We start from the raw sequence: 20,349 nt of genomic DNA, 5'->3' as shown, positions 1-20,349 counted from the left end.
ATTAGGCCAGAAGGCCTGCCTACCTTCTGTGTCTGATACACGCTGCCTATTATTAGGTCTAAGGCTAGCCATTTGCATGATGTTTTCCTTCTAGAACCTAGAACTAAAAGTCCCTTTGAGAACAGTCGTAATTCATAAACACCACCGCAGTATTAAGAGTCGGACGCTTAAGCCGCTATAGACCGATACTGCTCAAGTACAGTTCCTTTGGCTTCAATCCAGAAAGCAAAGCTTCTTGAGATAATCAAAATTTTACCACCACAATTAACGCTAACAATGACTAGCGGTGAATTTAGTGTCTACATAAATATCAATTTCAGAGACATTTCAAAACGAACAATGGTACGATAAATCTGACTCGTTACAGAGTTCCTATTTATTACATCAATTAGAATTAAGCTGTGATGTAGTTATTGTGTGACCCGAAGGCCAGATAATCGGGTTATCGAAAATGATTTATTATACTTTGTAGTATAAATGAAAATGGTAGGTATGACAGAGAACACTGTTTCTCAAAAAAGTTTGTGCGTACAAAGTACACATGTCAGATGTAAAACTTCTTTGGCAAACTAATTTGTAACTCTTGTTCATATTTAAACAAATCTAAAACATTTCCGAGACTAAAAGGGAGGGAAAAAAAGAAAATATGTTAGGAATTTAATTGTCATTAAAATGTTAAGTGTCGAAAATTAAAACAAATTATAAATTTAATTTATTTCTTTGATAATAAAAACACGTGGCATTTTAATTTTCAATTTGTCATTTGAGATTTCAATAAATTATTTTGCATAAAATATAAAATACTAATATTTCATAAATTCTCTTTACGAACTTTTAATTTTAAAAATAGAATTTCTATAAGGTAATTCGCCCTTCTCACTTTTACCAACGTATACTCAACTTCTATTGAATCATATAACATACACGATGCTGCGAAACAATGATCATTTGGAAATGTGTAATTGTTACAATTAGTACGCGTTTCAGTTTGGATCTCATCTATAACTAAAATATCAAAACGTATGTAATTAAATGTTAATAAAGATATTAATTATATTCAATTTCAAAGATTAAAAGCCGGATACTTACGCAGATTTTCTAATAATTATTCAAAACGGAGGATTACCGATTAAAACAAACTGAAATCATCTGTTATCATTACTCTTTAACAAAAGCCGGGATAACGATGTCTAATTAATTCAACAACGGCTTTGGGATTAGAAAATAATTCAATTAAACTTCGAATATCGAAAGGGAAATTCTTTATGGAAATTTGAAATTGGAACATTCAAATTCCAAATTCAATTTTATGATATACCTACGGCGGATACACCACAGCGGAGGAAGTGGATGAAAGGACAATGCGAGAATGTCAACGCGTTGTGAATCGATGTGTATTAAATTTTAGTAATTTATTAGACACGAGCCTGTGGACCTTGTTGGTGTTAATTGACACAGAAAGGAGCTACTTGCAAATATATTGTTTTTTTATATAACATATTTAAAAAAAAAACAGCATACGGCTCATCTGATGTTAAGTGATAGCGCCGCCCATAGACATATACAGAGGGGCTCGCAAGCCTTTTAACAATTAGTACCTACCCTCTTTTCTTAGTTGCTCCCTAAGTAACAGTGGTTCGGAAGTACATCGATGTTAAGCTAGTACCATAGTGGTGGTGCGCGGAAAAACTGTCTTAAAAACTTAATTTTAAATAACTTAAGAGTATAGTTAACCGATAACAAAAACATTTATATAAAACTTGGAGAAGGTTAGAACTAACGGATTTAACGGCGTTATAGTTATTTGTTAATAATATATATAAGATGTGAGTCACAAGGTTTCTTTCTATACTATACCGATACCACATTTCCATCAAAACAAGCGGAGTTCCAACTCGTAAAAACTGCATAAAATAAACAGCAGTTTCGGAGTTTTATGTTAAAAACAAATCTTACCGTATAGGTAATGTTTGTTGATTACAGATGAAAGACTTGCATTTTTATAATAATAATAAAAGCCTTCTATTTTAAACACTTTACAATAAAATAAATTTATATTTCTGTCATCTTGTTAATTCCTAGGTATGTGTTTTTTGGCATTTCTGTCTACACTGTACCACCTGTATCTTGGGCACCAGTTAAATACTTTTTTGTTTCTCTTTTCATGAGCCCGTTTCCACGTAAATTTATTTATTTTTATTCTGAAATTTCCTACCTTAGTTATTTCTCTTCATGATGTCTGTCTATTATTTTATCGTTCCATAGATCTTTGACACACCTGTAGTTTTATATGCTTCGCTTTAGTAGGCGCCCAATTTTTATACCAACTATATTTATGCTAAAATAAAGAAAAGGAAGTGTTCTAGTATGCTTCAAATAATCGTCATGTGAGGAAGTAACACAACGCCCAGGGTTGTCAATATTTTTACATACAACTATTAGCCACGAAACAATTAAATTTATCTTAGGTAAATCAAATTTTATTAAGATCTATATATCTATAAAATCGATATTTGGTTGAACGCAGTTATATTAGAACTACCTTTGATTCAAAAAAAATCTCGGTTCTATGTATCAAGAGAAAGTCTACGAATTAACAAATTTAAACCGCGGGGCTGTTTAAAATCATTTAAGTATGTATAGGTTATATATGTATGATCACGTATCGCAAGTATGACATTCAAATAATAATACTTACAAATTTCGTGCGTAGCAAACATAAATTAAAGCGGCTAGTCATTAAATTAATTAAACTATAAAAAAGTCCTTATGTGAAAAATGTTTTAATTGTGACCTCCTTGGTAAGCGTCCTTAGAAAATATTGGAATGACATTGTTTTCGTTACAAAAATATTTCTATAAAAACAGGAAGAGATCATGAACACTTTCAACTATATTTATAAGCCAATAAAGCATAAACTTTGGAAGACGTTATAAAATATTTATTTTTAAAGTAGATATAGTCAACCCTTTACAAGGAGGAAGTGACGTTGACTGACAGCGGTTTTGACAGAGAGCGCCAGTCTGGTAACAATAAGTGATTACGTCATCGAATACGAGCTTTTGATGAGGCCTTAAAGTTTTATATTTATGACATCATCAAGTCTTATCCAGACATGTGTAAGGTGCTTCATTTTTATTGCAAAGACCAAAGCTAATATTATTTGTATGTATCTATCTGTCTACAGATAATCATAAACATTTTTATGGGAGAATTTCCACTAAAAATGGTTGCCTGGAAGAGATCGCTTGAAATCGATAAGGCAGCCAGTCGCCTTTCCTTTATGTAATTATGTTAAATTTTTATATTATAAAGCAACAAAGTGTGAATAAATAAATAAAATAGTGCTAGTATTTGTATTGTACGTAGATTGTTTTATTATATTAAGTATTGAGTAATAATTTATAAACACTATGATTGGTTCGTTAATTAAAATTTAGCACCAAAATTGTTAGGTTAGTTTAGGTTGCGAACTTTGCAACGGTTTTCTAATCAACATTTCAGAATAAACCGATCCATAATAACTTTATATGGATACTCTATTCATAATATTAGATTTGGTTTTAAAAACAACTTCTTTAATATTGCGATATTTTGATATTACTTATAAGTTATAAGTACTAAAACAATGTACGTGCATTGTTGTGTTAACACAAGAAAGTATGGCGTTCAATTTATACACATCAATTATATTAGAACGTAGAAATTAAGTAAATATAGACAAAACAGCGGTGTTGGCCTAATGGCTTCAGCGTGCGACTCTCATCCTGAGGTCGTAGGTTCGATCCCCGGCTGTGCACCAATGGACTTTCTTTCTATGTGCGCATGTAACATTCGCTCGAACGGTGAAGAAAAACATCGTGAGGAAACCGACATGTCTGAGACCCAAAAAGTCGACGGCGTGTATCAGGCACAGAAGGCTGATCACTTACTTGCCTATTTAGATTGAAAAATGATCATGAAACACATTCAGAAATCTGAGGCCCAGACCTCAAAGAGGTTGTAGCGCCACTGATTTACTTTATAGACAAAACAGCAATATTATGATTCGTCATTTGGAATGTTGTCGCACAGTTGATAGGTCAACTCTAAACTCCCAATTTGGAACTATTTAATATGCTTTCAAGTTAAATCCGTTTTCTAAAAAGAAATGTCTTCGTATATGGTTATACCTATCGTTCCTCATTTAAAATACAAATCATTAGAACCGATGTAAGACGTTTATGCTTATCGTCTAGAATATTAATTGGTGGCGATTACCACCACTTTCGCTGGCAAGTCAACTGTAAGCAACACTAATGAGAGAGTACTCAAGGAGAAAGTCCCGTTTAATCGTAATTTAATATTAAACTTAAGTCAAAAATTCTTTATTTGTTTAGCTATAATGCATAAAGTTCAAATTGAAGCCCTAGTAAGTCAAATGCCTATGACAGGGAAGCTTCAAAAAGTAGTCATAAGTATTGTCAAGGAAGTTTGAATTTCAAACGTTAAGCAGATTATTATATAAACATTATTTGTTATAGATTTTGTTTAATTATTATCATTAATATATCATGTGTATAATGTATATGTGGCATGGCATTGAACACGTATTAAAATCTCCAGATATTTCACATAAAACAGTTCGTTATTTTAAATAAAGATAATATTTAAAACACCTTAATTTCCACTTGAAAATCGTCTTGGATAAAATTCAATGTTTAATTGATATTTCATTCATATAATTCTTTTGTTATAGTCCAAAGATATTAGATCACATCCCCTGCAGTTGTCTCTGAATTATATCCGTTATTTTCTTAAAGAGGTTTTATTTTAAGCCTTTTCGAAAGCTTTATCGTGAGAAATGAGTGAGCAATAATGCAATCTGTAGCGGTGAATTGCTTGTTTATGTGGCATTAATATACAAACAGACAAACGGACGCTTCCTCTGTGGCCTTTAAGTCACGCCGACAGTCGTGACTAGGCCCGATGCGCTTAAGATAAGCCTAGTATTTAAAGAAACAGGTTTCAATCCGGCAAAGGTTTGATATGATTAAAAAAAAATCGATTCTGTTCCGAATTGTATAACGAATTTAAGAATCGATTTGGACTTGTATTCTGATTAACTAGAACTTTGATTTGTCACAGCGAACACATAATGAACATAAAGAACCTAGTAAAAATATTGTTAGACAGGTATCACCTAAACCAATAAATATTATGGTCAAGTAATAATAACAAGTAACATAGATTAATTTTTTTATCGCAGTGAAAATGTTGATACATTTTTTTATTTTATATGAATAAGCTTTATCATTCCATTTGCGAATATAATTATCATTTGACAAAGCAAAATCAAATAATAATAGCTCATATTTTATTCAAATATGGCTTCAAAGCTATAGCCTATATACATGTATAAGTATTGTATAATGCGCTTTCCTCTTTGAAACTAAGCAAACATCGGAATTATTTGTATTACAAAGCGTCACTCAATATTCGAAGGATACGGAAACAAAATAATCATTTGAAAGCTTTTTATTCTGGCAGTCAAGGAGCAATTTGTTTCGCAATGGGGTCGTCAAGCTCCATCGACACAAATGAAGGGTCAGCATAGACCTTAATTAAACTCGACAAATTCGTTATCTTGTCAAACTTTTGCCCTTTAAAGGGTCTTGAGAATTTTAGTGATATCTGTTATAAAACTTACGTGCGTAAATTATTCAGCAGGAAACTACTGCATGGTACTTACCTGAAAAAGATAAAAATAATAATTATGACAAATATTAAAAATCTTCAAACAATCTTACAATAATCATAAAATATGCCTAGCATATTCATTACTACACTATAAAAAAGTTGTAATGAAGATAAAAAGAATACTCGAATCACACAAAAACACTATACGTCCTCGTTGTAGATATATGTATAACAAATATAACAGTAAGTTTTGCGGGTATAACATTAAAATAATGAAAAATTAGTAACAAAACTGAGGGTAGTTTATTATATTTATACGCTTGGCGCCAAGCATATAAATAGAATAATTAAAATTGGAAACTGCAGGGGCAGGAATAGTTCAATAGGTTCATTGTATTTAGTATTGAGTTCAAGTGCTAATAAAAGTTAACCCTCAACGTAAAAATCTTTTGACTGCGCCCAAAAGGCCAATACGAATTGTGGTCAATAATAATTGAAAATGGCCTGCTAAACCATGCGAGAGCTTGGGCGATTTACGATGACAGGGCATGGTTAAAACGACATTTTCAGCTCATATACGTGAACATAAATATATTTTGTGTCATGGCCCTTTAGTGGAAATACATATACGCCTGTTTTAAAGGACAGTCGAACAATTTTGTCAAAATACAAAATTTTATATACAATTCGCTTTTAATGGAAATAATACACGTACAAAATATATTATAGGTAAAGTCTAACGTATTCAGTTTAACAATGACTGAATTCACAAGTGTCATTGCCCTTTATTTGTTATTGGAAGGTTTGGGTTATCCTTTCGAATTAGTGTTAATGGTGAAATTTTTTTAAATAAATAAATAACTTAGCGGCTAATTTTACTAGATGAGTTCCTCTATAGTCATTGGAAAGAAGCAAGCTAATTACTACTACTCGTAGCAATAACGACCACTATCTTCATTATAAAACATCCTTATACTCGTTATATAAGTCTAGATCTTCCGGTTTTCGATTACTTTATATAGGCAAGAAAATTAAACCCACTTTCTAAAGCTCACACAATACGACCTAAGTTCTAATCACCGATCATGGGTTCATTGTGGCAACGGCGCGCGCGCATTCTAGCGTGAAAATGTAAACCGATAGCAATTGGAATGCAATGATAATAGGCTCTAATTAAAGTGGGGGTCGATTTCGAGTCATGAGGGTTTTTCAAAAGATAGGACAGATGTTTTATCACATGTTTGGAGCAGCTGTTTGTAAATTTGCTTACGTGATTCGCGTTTTTGTCATAATTTCGGACACCTGCTATTAATATTTTAACTCGATGATGTCAAGCAGACGGATGACAGTTTGTCTCACAAAACGCCAGTCAGGTTCATACATATATTAATTAGGTGCAACTTGAGGTTCTTCTTTCAATTCAGTAAATTAAAAAACAAGAGATTAAAAGTTCGGCTGGCATCCTCACTATGGAAAGCTTAAGAAAGCTAAAGCTAAAGAAGATAGACTTTAATAAATAAATAAATATTTAAATGTTTATTTATTTATTAAAGTTATCACATCATATATAATGTTATATTTACAGTACATGATACAATCTTTTCCAAAATATATAAAAATTTAATCTAATGAAAATACAATAAAATATAACACTTCCAGTATTAGATTTTGCTAATATTTTTCGCTTATTGTTAAGTAAAAAAATACAAGAAAAACAGCGGATTGGGTATCAGATAAGCTTAACGTAACAATGTTTTTTTTAAATTGATCAGCCCAAAAATACAAAACAATATGCCAATTAATTCTACTTTACTAATAAAACAAGTTGCAATGCAAATTTTGAAAATAGAACACAAATGTTACGTGATTCCATAACATCTGGCGTATATCACGTGTCTAATCCAAAATGATAACTGATAAGCGTGACAATGCACATGGTTTAATGCACCGCCCCACACATTAAATAACAAAGGGGGGGGGTTAAGGGTAAAAAACGGTTTATCTCGATTTCCGGCAAAACTAAAAGTCCTATCGAAGAAAGTTAAATGGCAAAGTTGTAGGTAATAAAAAGATCTAAAACTTTTGTATTCACACATTTTTCACATAACCTCAAAATTTATGTGAAAAATTCAAAAAACCAAGTTTTTGGTTTTTAATTTTTATTTTGAATTAATATCGAAAAAACACCCTAATTTTCAATCGAAAATTCTGACGTCAAAATGTCAGCTTTTTTCAAAAAGTTGGTGTCCTTTCAGTTCGTTGAAATCTCTACTTTCCTATGGTAAAAAAATATATATATATTACCATAGTAAATCTTCTCATAAAACGCAAAAAATCGTATGCAGTAACGCCCAGACCTGTCATCCCCTTCCTTACTTGGCACTGGTCTATTATGAAATGTATATGTAATGATTTTGAAATTTCACGATATATTTTATCGCAAGCCAAGTAATCCATTTCATCAATTCCAGAAAAAAATTTGATAAATTTACATTAATTTAATGTTTTACATAACTAATTGTTATTACGGGCCGGCGCGCCTCAGTGCTCCAGCTCTCAACTGCGCTCCGCAGTCTACCCCGAGACACTGATACAGCAATTCGTGCTAGGATAGGGCCTTAACGTCAAGCTTCCTAAAACATCGAAATTTCTCGTCTATGCTAAGTTTGCCATACAATGTAACGCTAGGAGCATCGCTATACGGATGTTGTTATAAGGTGAATTTGCTTAAAATCACTTAGGTAAGACTAAAGTTTCATGTGAATTTTAGCAACCCACCTTCTTGATACGACGGGAACCACTTCCGAACTAAATTATATGGGAAATAAGTGCACAAGACACGCAAGTGCCGAAAACATTAACACTAAAAATATTACTTGTAAATTACTAGTTTAAATTATTATAATATATAAGCCTTTGTGAAACCGGCGGCTCATCGCACATAAACGATATTTACGAGGCAAAAAAAATGCAAACAAGTGCGAATCTTATTACAAATGAAAATCTAAGTATTTAGTCATTTATTAGTTTTTAAGAGCCGTGTTGGCCTAGTGGCTTCAGCGTGCGACTCTCATCCCTGAGGTCGTAGGTTCGATCCCCGGCTGTGCACCAATAGACTTCTATGTGCGCATTTAACATTCGCTCGAACGGTGAAGAAAAACATCGTGAGGAAACCGACATGTCGTAGACCCAAAAAGTCGACGGCGTGTGTCAGGCGCAGGAGACTGATCACCTACTTGCCTATTAGATTAAAAATTGATCATGAAACAGTTTCAAAAATCTGAGGCCTAGACCTAAAAGGGTACCTAGGTTTTAGCGCCACTGATTTTTTTAATTAGTTTTTAATCGAGTAAACGAAGAATCTGCGTGTCTATTGAAATTGATTTCTGCAAAAATGTAGCGGAGAATCTTCAAAGGAAAGTTGGATGATTGGCCATTGACTGGAGTTCACATATATTAAGTCTAATGAAAGAACAAATTATCTCTCTAATGGCTTTAATGGCGTGGCTCATTCGGTCAAGTTCCTGGTTTATTCAATTAGATGAAGCTAAAATTCTCAGATCCTGGTTTACGGTGAGAATTGTTTAGGATTGGCATGAAAATACCTTCTTGGTTATACATGATGTCTTGACAGAATGTTCATATTTAGTTGATCGATTTAAAAAAAGTAAGTCGTGTATAAAAAAAGTGTTTATTCATTATTAAAGTACACATTTTGGGAATTTATTTCTTAAAAATAATACCGTCCAAATTTAGGAGTTCGCGGCACTCATTTAATTGAACAATATAATTACTTATGACACGTCATGTATGCCGTCATGACGGCTCGGCAGGTGGACTCGGAGACTGCTGCCATTTCGTGACGGATATTTTCTTTCAATTGGCCAGAGAAGTCGGCTTAACCCCATAAGAAAAAATCCATAGGGGTTAAATCAGGACTGCGTTGAGGTCAATTTATGTCACCCAGGAGCTAGGCCAGGAGCCTAAGAAAATTTCACGAACTCGTGGCAGAGATGTGTTGTACGTGTGTGACGTTGCTCCGTTCTGCTGGAACCCTGTTCTTTGGTTATAGCCAGGAAAGTTTTGAAGTTCATGCACCAAGAAGTCGTCTAACATTTTCACATAACGCCCTGAATTGAAGTAGGTAGTGCCTCTTGGCAATTGGCTTTGAATTGATTTTTGAGCGCTATGTGTGAATACCGTACTGAATACAATGCGCAGAGGCAATGAGAACTTGGAGAAACTGATCGTGGTTCGTAACACAGAAGGCAAAAGATCACGTGGCCGTTCACCAACCTGGACCGATCAAGTGAAGAACTCATCGTCCTCATAACTATACACTGTCATAATATAGGTGCTGGACAAAAACCGGTGGAAACAGATAGTCCGCTCCAGGGGTATCCTTGTTGACCATGACATGATGGATGGATTTGACATTCAGAAGTACTACTTACACTAGGTGATTATTACTATCGACCATTGAATAGTCGTTGATTTATAGATCTAGCAATATAAAAATAGCTAGCTGTGGATTTATTAATATTGGCAAATCAAATAAACCATATAACGGTTTTTAAATGAAATGAAAATGGCAGCTGATACCAGCGCCATTGCTCCGACATATACATATATTACTTGCTTTATTAGATGCATGTCATTGTTTGCGTTTTTTAGCGTTTCATCTTACTACAGATAATATATTTGTAGCTTAAAATATAAGTTGCCAGATTGCATAATAATTATGTGAAAGATTCTACAGGAAACACGCGAAGTGACGGCAAATTTAACGCATTCACATCCGTTGAAAATGCGCACACGCATAAACATTCATTATGTTCCCGAAAACATTATTAATCACATTAGTTCCGAGTCGGCCGATTAACTAATTACTAATGTATTTAAAACGGGCTGTTAAATACCTAATTAATTTAAACGGGGTTATTTATTTTGAATGTTAAGCGTGCTCCTTCCAGCTGTGACCGCGGTGCATACAAATGCGCCCAATACGCATATTATTCATGCAATCACATTCAATCGACTATTATTTGCTTTCTAAAGAGAACATTGTCTGGTCGGAGCCATGTGGTGATGACACGCCCATTGTACTCTGATTCAACTGTCGATGCTTTTAAAATTATTATTTTAGAAGTATATTCTCTCTATACATCAACACATTTATTATTTTAAAGATTACATGCCTAATTTTACCGATCTCTTTTCATTATATAGACGAATATTATCAAGTCAAAATTTTAAAGCTATTATAATTTAACTTTAAATCGGAATCGAAATGGGTGCTTTTATTTATTGAAAAAAATGATGAGAGTACATTTTTACGATGCGCGCGCACACTCACAAAAATGCGACACCCTGAAGTTAGCTATAGTCAACATATATTTTTTCTATTGTTAGTGTCGTTTTTTCTACAAGCGTAGAATAAGGCGAAAGATAAAATTTTTGAAAAGATGTTTATCTTGTTACGCCAAAGAAGTATAACTTCTAACGCGTGTATATGGTTTTTAATTTATTTGCAAGAATATTTAGTGCTATATTTGAACTAAACGCACACTGTTTTAGTAGTAAAATTGTCTTCCTCAATATGACGTAAGACCACAAGAATAATGCACATGTCGAGTTCTTAGAAAATCCTGTCTAGAGTCCTTGTGTCTAAGTGGCTTTAAACAATAGTGGTATGAAGGAGACTTGTCCTTTCGATATATCGGTTACACGGGCCTTAAATAAGATTTCATATCCTATGCAGTTAGAAGCCGTACTTTGAGTTGTTCGTTAACTAATCAGGCATTTAATCTCAATCCTGGTTATATATAGGCTATCTCGCTCTTACAACTTTATTACAAACATTGATGAAAATATTGATGTGTTTTACAACAGTCTACCAACTTACCGTAACTTTGTTTTGCAGGCTCTTAATGTGGTTTAAGTTTTCAATTAGTTTTGTTTATTTCTGTTATTGTTATTTTTTATCTTTTTAGTTATTATTATTAATTTTTAATTTTTTGTTTTGTTTTATTTTATTTTTATTTCGTGGTTGTTTCTTTAATTCTTTCCTTTGATAGATTTCTTATGTTCTAATGTAATTGATGTGTATGTGTGTTAAATTTGTGATGTTATAATTTCTTGTATTTTTTAGGCATACATACAGATTGTTTTAGAATGTACATATACATATAAATAAATATGGTCATAGCGGTTGTTCTACATATCCGCCGATCATGCGTTCTCCCTGAGTTATTACTCTTTCTCTTTTTTGAGGAGAAGAACGCGTGAGGCTTACCTGATTAGTGATACCGCTGCCTATAGACATATTGCCAGGTGGCTCGCGACTGCGATGTAGACCTTTTAAAATATGGTACGTTTTTTTTCTTGAAGGACCCTTAGTCCTTAGGATATACTTCAATGGGCAGCTGGTTCCATATAATGGTGATGCATTTTACTTATTTATACAAATACTAGCTGACCCGGCAAACGTCATTTTGCCATGCCATATTATTTCTAGGAAACATTTCTTTAGTTCAATAAAAATAACTATCTTATATAATAAAAATAGAGGTTGATCGTAGAGGGGTGACAAGTAAGGGTTGTATGTATTTTTGTATGCTGTATCATAACAGTATAAAATTTTTTTACGTACACCGCTTATCACTTAGGGTTTTGAAAGATAGATTGTAGCCGATTCTCAGACTTACTGAATATGCATACAATTCATAAGAATCGGTCGAGCCGTTTCGGAGGAGTATGGGAACATTATATAAAGCATTCTGAAGAGATTAGAATAAGTGTAAAATAGACTTAAACATCTTTGCAGGAATAATTATAGTAAATTATATAAAGATATACAAACATCAATGAAGATATTATTTAGTACGTGCAAATAATTGTTGCGTCTAATAAATAATAGATAAATTGGCCCAATGAACTAATAATCGAGTGACCTAGTCACAATCGAATGTTTTTATCGATCTAATAAATAATCAGAGGGGCCGAAAATAGACATTTATAAAGCATATGCGCGGATGAATGAATGTGGCATGTGGTGGATTATTTTGTTTGGTAATAAAAAGGGCATCTGCCATTTTTGTGATTGAGTGGTAGTTATTTTTAATTAGTAGATGAGATGATAAGAGTCTAACTATTATTATCCATTAAAATAAACGTTTAATTGAATGTTTATGTTCTAACATTTTTCTGATTAAAATCTCGACGTGTATATTTCCAAACTAATGTAACTCACAAACCTTCAGAAGATCGTGCTAATTTAAAAGCCGACAACGCATTTGCTTCTGAAAAGGAGTTACTTAACATTACAGGAGCCCACTTCCCAGTTCTATAATAACAAATACTAAGATATATTAGGATAGCGGGAAGTAACTCATACAAGAAATATTGCTTATAACAAAAATAAAATACTTATCGATTTTTTAAATTGAATAGTACACAGTGGATTCGGGACACTTGGCAGCCTGAGGCAGTCAATCTGTTCCATGTCGGTCCTTAAACCCAACTTAATTCTTAGCGGCATTTTCCACTTAGTTCCACAGAGCATGAAATTTATCAAAAAATACTAAAAAGGTTGTATATGAGGTCAGTGACCTCTACCGGGTTAGTTTACTGTTGCTTGCCTGTAAGGTCTGTCACTTGTCAGAATTGTGTTGATAGAGAAAGCCGCGAGCATGGGCTAGTTATATAAAACTAAGTACCACTTAGAAGAACTCTATTATCATAAAGAAGTCGAGGCACGCTCAAAGATCGATATGAAATGTCGTTTCAGCTTTATGCGTACGATTAACAGTGGGCAGATCATAAACAGCACGATTTTGCTGGAGAACAACATATAAATTAAGTTAAGAAGACACATCAAGCAAGATTTATATAACATAGCCGCTTTAACGATTCAAGTTATGGTTGTCATCGGAGAAGAATATCAGCCATGGACAATTTCAGTATTTTTAAGTAGTCCATTTGTATGCTATGTAGTCTGTGGTGAATTAAAACCTTCTTGAACGTAATCAGGTGATTTGAAATAAGAACGTTATATTTTTAGGGTAAACGTTTTAATGTTGCCAAGCAACACTATCAAGTACGAAAATCATGGTAGATAAAATTGATAAATATGCAAGATTATATTCAAAACTATAATTTATGTTACATTTACAGATACATTCTATATTTGTTAAAACTCAACGAACATTATAATTATATTTATTTGTCATTTAATATTGCATAATCAACTTTATATATTGTTATCTCAGGAAAGAAAACAACAGAAATTCGTACACACATAATTTAAATATTCAAGTAAACGTGATTAAACAATTATACTTAAAAGATTTCAAATATAATAAAATGTAGGAGTTGGCGATCAAATTCACCTAAAGCCCATTCTAATGTTTTACTATTCTGTAATATATATAATACTATAAGTCAACATTTGTAGCAATAACTCATATAGGAAGTGCGGAAGATGGTTATTCTAGGATTCGCGAGGTCATTGACCGTATGCAAATAGATATGCAACTTCAAAGTCGCACAATTAGTCTATTTTAATTGACGACAATAAAGCTTTCGCATAATAAATTACCGTTCACTATGGGCCAAATGGGTAGGTCGGAAATTATTTAGGAGCGCTCATAATCGTTATCATCTAAACAGGTGTTTCTTACTTTATTTGAATATAACACGGTATCTAATAAGAGCAGTGAGTATCTAAGAAGAGCAGAGCAAGACTCTCATACCTGAGGTCGTAGGTTCGATCCCCCGTTGTGCACCAATGGACTTTCTTTCTATGTGCGCATTTACCATTTGCTCGAACGGTGAAGGAAAACATCGTGAGGAAACCGACATGTCTTAGACCCAAAAACTCGACGGCGTGTGTCAGGCACTGGAGGCTGAGTACCTACTTGCCTACTAGATTTAAAAAATGACCATGAAACAGATTCAGGAATCTGAGGCTAAAAGAGGTTGTAGCGCCACTGACACGTCACACCATGACCTTGAATGAGCTAGTCACCTAGCTTCTCTTATATTGTCGGCGTCGGGACGTGAAGACCGCATCGCCCACTAGTGAAATAACCTCTGTCGCAGGGTCCTTCATGAAAAGAGCGTAACAATTCTTAAAATTCCGGCAACGCACTCGCGAACCCACTGGAATTGAGTGTCCATAGGCGGTATCACGTAACATCAGATGAGGTGAATTCCAGACCCCAAGGACCTCAAAAAGCATTTTGTACACACGACATACTCTTAAAATGACTCTGTTAGCCTAAATAAAGAAAAAAATATTTAAAGATAACGAGATTGTCTATGAAATATACAGAAACAAATGGCTTGAATAAATTAATTGTATAAAAAAACTGTATACGAATAAACGAACATTTACTAGGAAACGAAAATGTAACACGAGAAAATACATTTGCAGACGTAAAGCCCAAAATGTATACAAATTTTCGTACAAGTTATATTAAATGATGCGTGCGTCCCCCATAATCCTCAAGCGCGAATAACAAGCTTAGGGGCTGATGGTAAACAAGGTACGTTCGCTCATCATTCCTTATTAATGCAATACACTGACAAATTGCCTTGAGGAAAACTTCCCACCAAAATTATCGCAAATCATCGTTCATCGAGTTGTGTGGAAGAATACTTATCATTACGGCTTCCATTTTACCAGACATTTCTAATATATTTTACTAAGAAAGCGTAAAATCGATTAGCATTTTTTTTCGACAGTTTTGCATATAGATATAAATAAGATACTTAGCCTACATTGTGCAGTTGTTTAAAGAAAATTGGGAAAGTTGGCCGAGAGATATTCTTCCAGTTATTTTTAAGTAATTTACAGAAAATTGTAAACATTATCAAACGCATGTAATATGTTACAACGCTTTTACTTCACACAATTATAAATAATATAATGATACTATCCTACTGCATTTCTGATATATTTAGGTGTTTATTTATATAGGCCGGCTACGTACAATGGACGGAAAATGAGCCCACCAACCTATATATATAGGCCGGCAACGCACTCTCGAGCCCTCTGGCATTGAGTATTCATAGGCAAAGCCGTCACTTAAATTCAGATGAGCCTCCTGCCCGTTTGACTCCTGCGCTATAAAAAAAATATTAACACGCCGTTCCGAAGGGATAGGCAGAGACCACGGATCTCCACTTGCTACGGTCTTGACTTATGAAGCGAAGAGCCCCTCTTCATCCAATCTCATAATATTCACCATCCACGGTTGCCTTGTATATCTTACTTTTTAAGCAAGAAGAAGCTTCTCACTTATCCGTTCTACATGGCCAAACCACCTAATAAGCATTATGTTTCCTATCCTTGTCTTTTTGACCCCCTCTAACATTTAGGTGTATTCTTAGTAAATTCAGTAGCTGGTTGGCGTACTTCAAAGACAACGTTTGAAAACATATCAAGTGTCACTCAGGAAAAATACTGTTGTATTTACGTACTGATATTTAATTTTACTAAAAGCAATTACTAAGGGCAATCTGTGGTCTCAAGTTCTCTTTTAAGATATGATTTGTGTTTGCTTTGTTCCGACGTGAGAGCCGCAGGCGCCGGTGGCTGTTTAACTGCCATTACTTACCCGGTTAGTAAATATTTAACTATTAATACACAGGTTAGGAAGTCTTGGGTTTAATTCCCGACGCAATGAGTTGGGTCGGCTGGGAGCTGGTTGCGTTGCTCAATTGTTTTTATTAGACATTACATTAAATGCAATTGCGTGTATACAGTAAAGACGCACCCTAAATTAAAATTACCCTTCCTCTAGTTGCTATGGCATCCACAAATACAACCTTTGAGGCACACACGGATCATCTACTTGACTGGCATAAAAGCAAATATATATATTCCAACAACTTGGCAACAAAGTGTATCGTTGACTATAAAATCTAATAACGTTCAAACGACAGAAAGTATTTATGGGTCCTTCATCAATAAATAACCTATACGATTAATAGTGCTACGGGCTTCATTAAACTGGCAGGAAGAATTCAAATTTAAACGTGGGTCTCTTTGTTTTAGCTGATATTTAAAGCTGGTATTAAAGTGCCAAGCTATAGTTTAAGCTACTTTTTGCACTAAACGTTAGTACAAACTTATCGTTAGTAAGTATTCGATACTATAGTGAGAATTTGCGGCAGTGCGAACGTATACAGTGAGTAAAGTGACTCGTGACTTGTGTAATTCTTGTGTTTCCTTTTCTTTTGCATTGCATCACTATTCGCTGTACATGAATCTGTAAGATTAACTATTAAGTTTTTAGTTTGTTATTAATATTTTTTTTTGTATTACTTTAGATTAAGGTTCTATATATATTTTTTTATATAACATTTGATTCTGCACTTCTCGCACTCATCATGTTTCTTTTTTAGTTTTTCTCTTTAACTAAGGTTGCCTGGAAGAGATCGCTTATTAGCGATAAGGCTGCCCGTTGCATCCCTTATAATTTTTATGTATTGTGTTATTTGTGTTTCTTTTATTTTTATTGCAACGAAGTGTAAATAAATAAATAAAGTTTACTATATGAATAATGTTCGTTTTTAAACAAATACTACAGGTAACTAAATTAAATTGGCGATAGTAATAGGGATAATTTTAGTCTCTAGTAGCCATATAAAATCAATTTGACATTTCGTGATACAGAACACGATAGGTAACAATTTGTATTTTGTACAGTCAGCTAAGTAAATTACATTGTTCGTGCGCATCACTCACGAACTACAAATCACAACTTTCATGTTTTTGGAAAACAGGAATCAATACGTTTGAAATTTCGATTGTAGGTGATAATAAGGTAATATATCAGAAGCGTGAATTTTTTTATTAAGAACAAATCATTTTACGAATGTTTTGTGTATTCACACATTGTCTAACACCAATGTAATAAACCGTCGGTGCCTTCTTAGTAAACAAGCATATATGGTAGCATTATCATTATAATTAATTACTTAAGATGTCATGTGGAACATGGTGTAATGGTTGCAGCTCCTCACAAACATTTTGTAAAACAAAAAACTTGGCGATTAAATAGTGGCGGAGAGTTTATTGTCAGTTCTTGTCCGTTCTACGCCCATGATTTGAGAACTGGCAGATATGTAAAATTAGAAGCATTTAATGTTTATTTCTTTATTGAAGTTCATAAGTGTACATTGTGTTACCTAAATTAATAAATCATTTTTGAATTTTGAATATCGAATGTTTTTAAATCTTTACTTTTATTAAAAATGAATATTGAAAATTATGTTGGCGCCTTATCTACCTAACACTAGTTAAATCTGCTTTTTCAAACTGACTCAAATATAAATTTAACTATCTATTATTAATATTTCATCGTTCCAGACGTTCCACAAACGCGCTTTTAGAGGCACTTTCTGCTGCACTCCACCTGTTTGTGGACCAGCTGCTAGTACACGTATATCCAAAGTTACACGATTAAGGGGAAAGAAAAGAGCGTACTATTTCCTGACGCTATACACCCGCTAGCGTTGCAGGCGGTTATAACTTTATTCAACGTGACATGGGTGTTTGTCTTCTGTCCATAAAATAAAAATTACGAGAGCAGTATCAATCTTAAGGTCGTACGTTTGAGCCCCGATCAGCCGTCTTATGTGCGAAATCTTAACATCATGTCTTGTCTCATGTCTTATATAGGCCTCATTTGTATCAGGCACTGAAAGGCCGAGAAATTAAACCCCATAAGAGGTTCATAACATTTATTTTTGAAATACAAATATAGAATGTGTGTATGTTTACGTTAACACTCACATTAGGGACTTTTTTACAAATAAACGAAGTCAAACAGATAGGTTTATTTATTTAGTCGTCTCTAGTGTGTGTCAAGTCATGTTTAAGACAGATCATTAGGTGTATGTACTAAAAATAAAACAAGGGTGGTACCGCGTTACCTCAGTTCGCACCTAGCATACTATTTTCGTTGTGTGAAAACAATTTGTTTAAAATCCCCACTACACCCCTGTCATTCGTCGATGGAATATTAACACGTGTATTCCTAATCCATCTATCTAAATGAAAGGCCGGCAACGCACTTGCAAGCCTTAAAAAAATATCGCATAATATATTTATAGCGCAAAAATTATAAAAAATTTAGTACTTAGGTACTAATAGATATACGTAATCCGTAAAATCTAAGAGTCTCTAAGGGTTAGCATAGCAAAATATCCCGTTGGTATGGACTTTTCTTGGGAAGCCAAGAAAAGTCTTCCTTTTTAGTAGCTGAAGCTGGATGAAGATCCAATCCGTCCAATGTAGGTCTTAGATTACATAATAATTTAGTCGTTCAATAGAACTTTATTCGCAAAAGTATTAGCACACAATGAAACGAAGATATACTAAAAATCCCTTAGTGGTATGTATCTAAAACCCAAAGATGTCTGCAGTATTTACCTATGTACAATTTTTATTTATTTACTGACCGCCCCCATGACATATTCACTAACTTACGTAGCGGAGGTCCATAATTTAATAATTTATGTTATTTATTTACTTTATTTCGCAGACTGACCAACTAACATTAAAACAGATGTACTCGTAGTCATGTATTATATTTAGGAGATCGCGTTTAGGCCAAAATTCACCGATTGAGCATTCTGTTAAAGGAGCTGGGTCTGGATATCCATATCTCATGGTTATGGGTCTTTCATTCTGAACATTAATTCATTCTTCAAAATATTAGTAGTAATATTAGAGCCTGTGCAGAAAATGACCCAGAAGCAAATGTCATTTCACTTATTCACAAAATATACTTTTTTTTAAAGTATCAAAATGATTATTCGAAGAAGTTTTGATCAAATAAAAACCTTGATTAAGCGTTATCTTATATCTAAAATGTTTCCTTGTTTAACAACTTTAGAGAATGAAAAGAGTTTCAGGTTGATAGGAACTTGGTTATAATCTTGTTTCTCGAAAAGAAGTTGGAAACTTTATAACGAAGGCACAAGGGTAATGTACCGAAAAGAACAGTTACTATAAAACTTATCAGAATTTATTATGGGGTAGTCCTTACAGAGGCTTCATTAGTTTGAAAAAAAAGGAGTATCTTATTTCTTTTTGACATTATTATAATATTTTAATATTTTTTTCACAATATACCTACTTTAAAGATTTTAACCTAGAAAAACTTAGTTGTAATAACAGACTTTTTAGACTTTTGCTTAATAAGCAATACTGAACAACAATACAATATCACTACATAGTATAAAACAAAGTCGCTTTCTCTGTCCCTATATCCCTATGTACCTATGCTTAAATCTTTAAAACTACGCGACGGATTTTGATACGGTTTTTTAATAGATAGAGTTATCGAAGAGGAAGGTTTATATGTATAATAATCCATTACATATTGGAGAAATACTGTTATTTTTGAGGTTTCTAATGTGATGTCGTAAATAATTACATTTTATCCGCTTACATTGCAAACGCAGGCTGAACCCTACGAGGTTTATAAAAATAATGTACTAAGTATGGTACACATTGAAAAGGTCTACAGAAAACTCCGCGATGGTATATGTCTATCTCTTATGGATATCCCACAATAACATTTTGTCATTTACTTTTTACGACAAATAATGGCTAATTTTCGAAGCGATTTTAACCAATACAGCATTAATCCT

At 33.5% G+C, this 20,349-nt stretch overlaps 1 protein-coding gene across 2 annotated transcripts in view; it reads right to left on the bottom strand.

The window, feature by feature from the left end:
* The window catches only part of LOC125052945 (Nance-Horan syndrome protein), a 98,420-nt gene that overhangs the window by 46,514 nt on the left and 31,557 nt on the right, over nt 1-20,349 (bottom strand). The gene's annotated exons all lie outside the window — the stretch shown is intronic.

The sequence above is a fragment of the Pieris napi genome, chromosome 10 (assembly GCF_905475465.1).
Source record: "Pieris napi chromosome 10, ilPieNapi1.2, whole genome shotgun sequence".
NCBI lineage: Eukaryota > Metazoa > Arthropoda > Insecta > Lepidoptera > Pieridae > Pieris > Pieris napi.
This window is presented reverse-complemented; position numbering and strand designations above follow the sequence as displayed.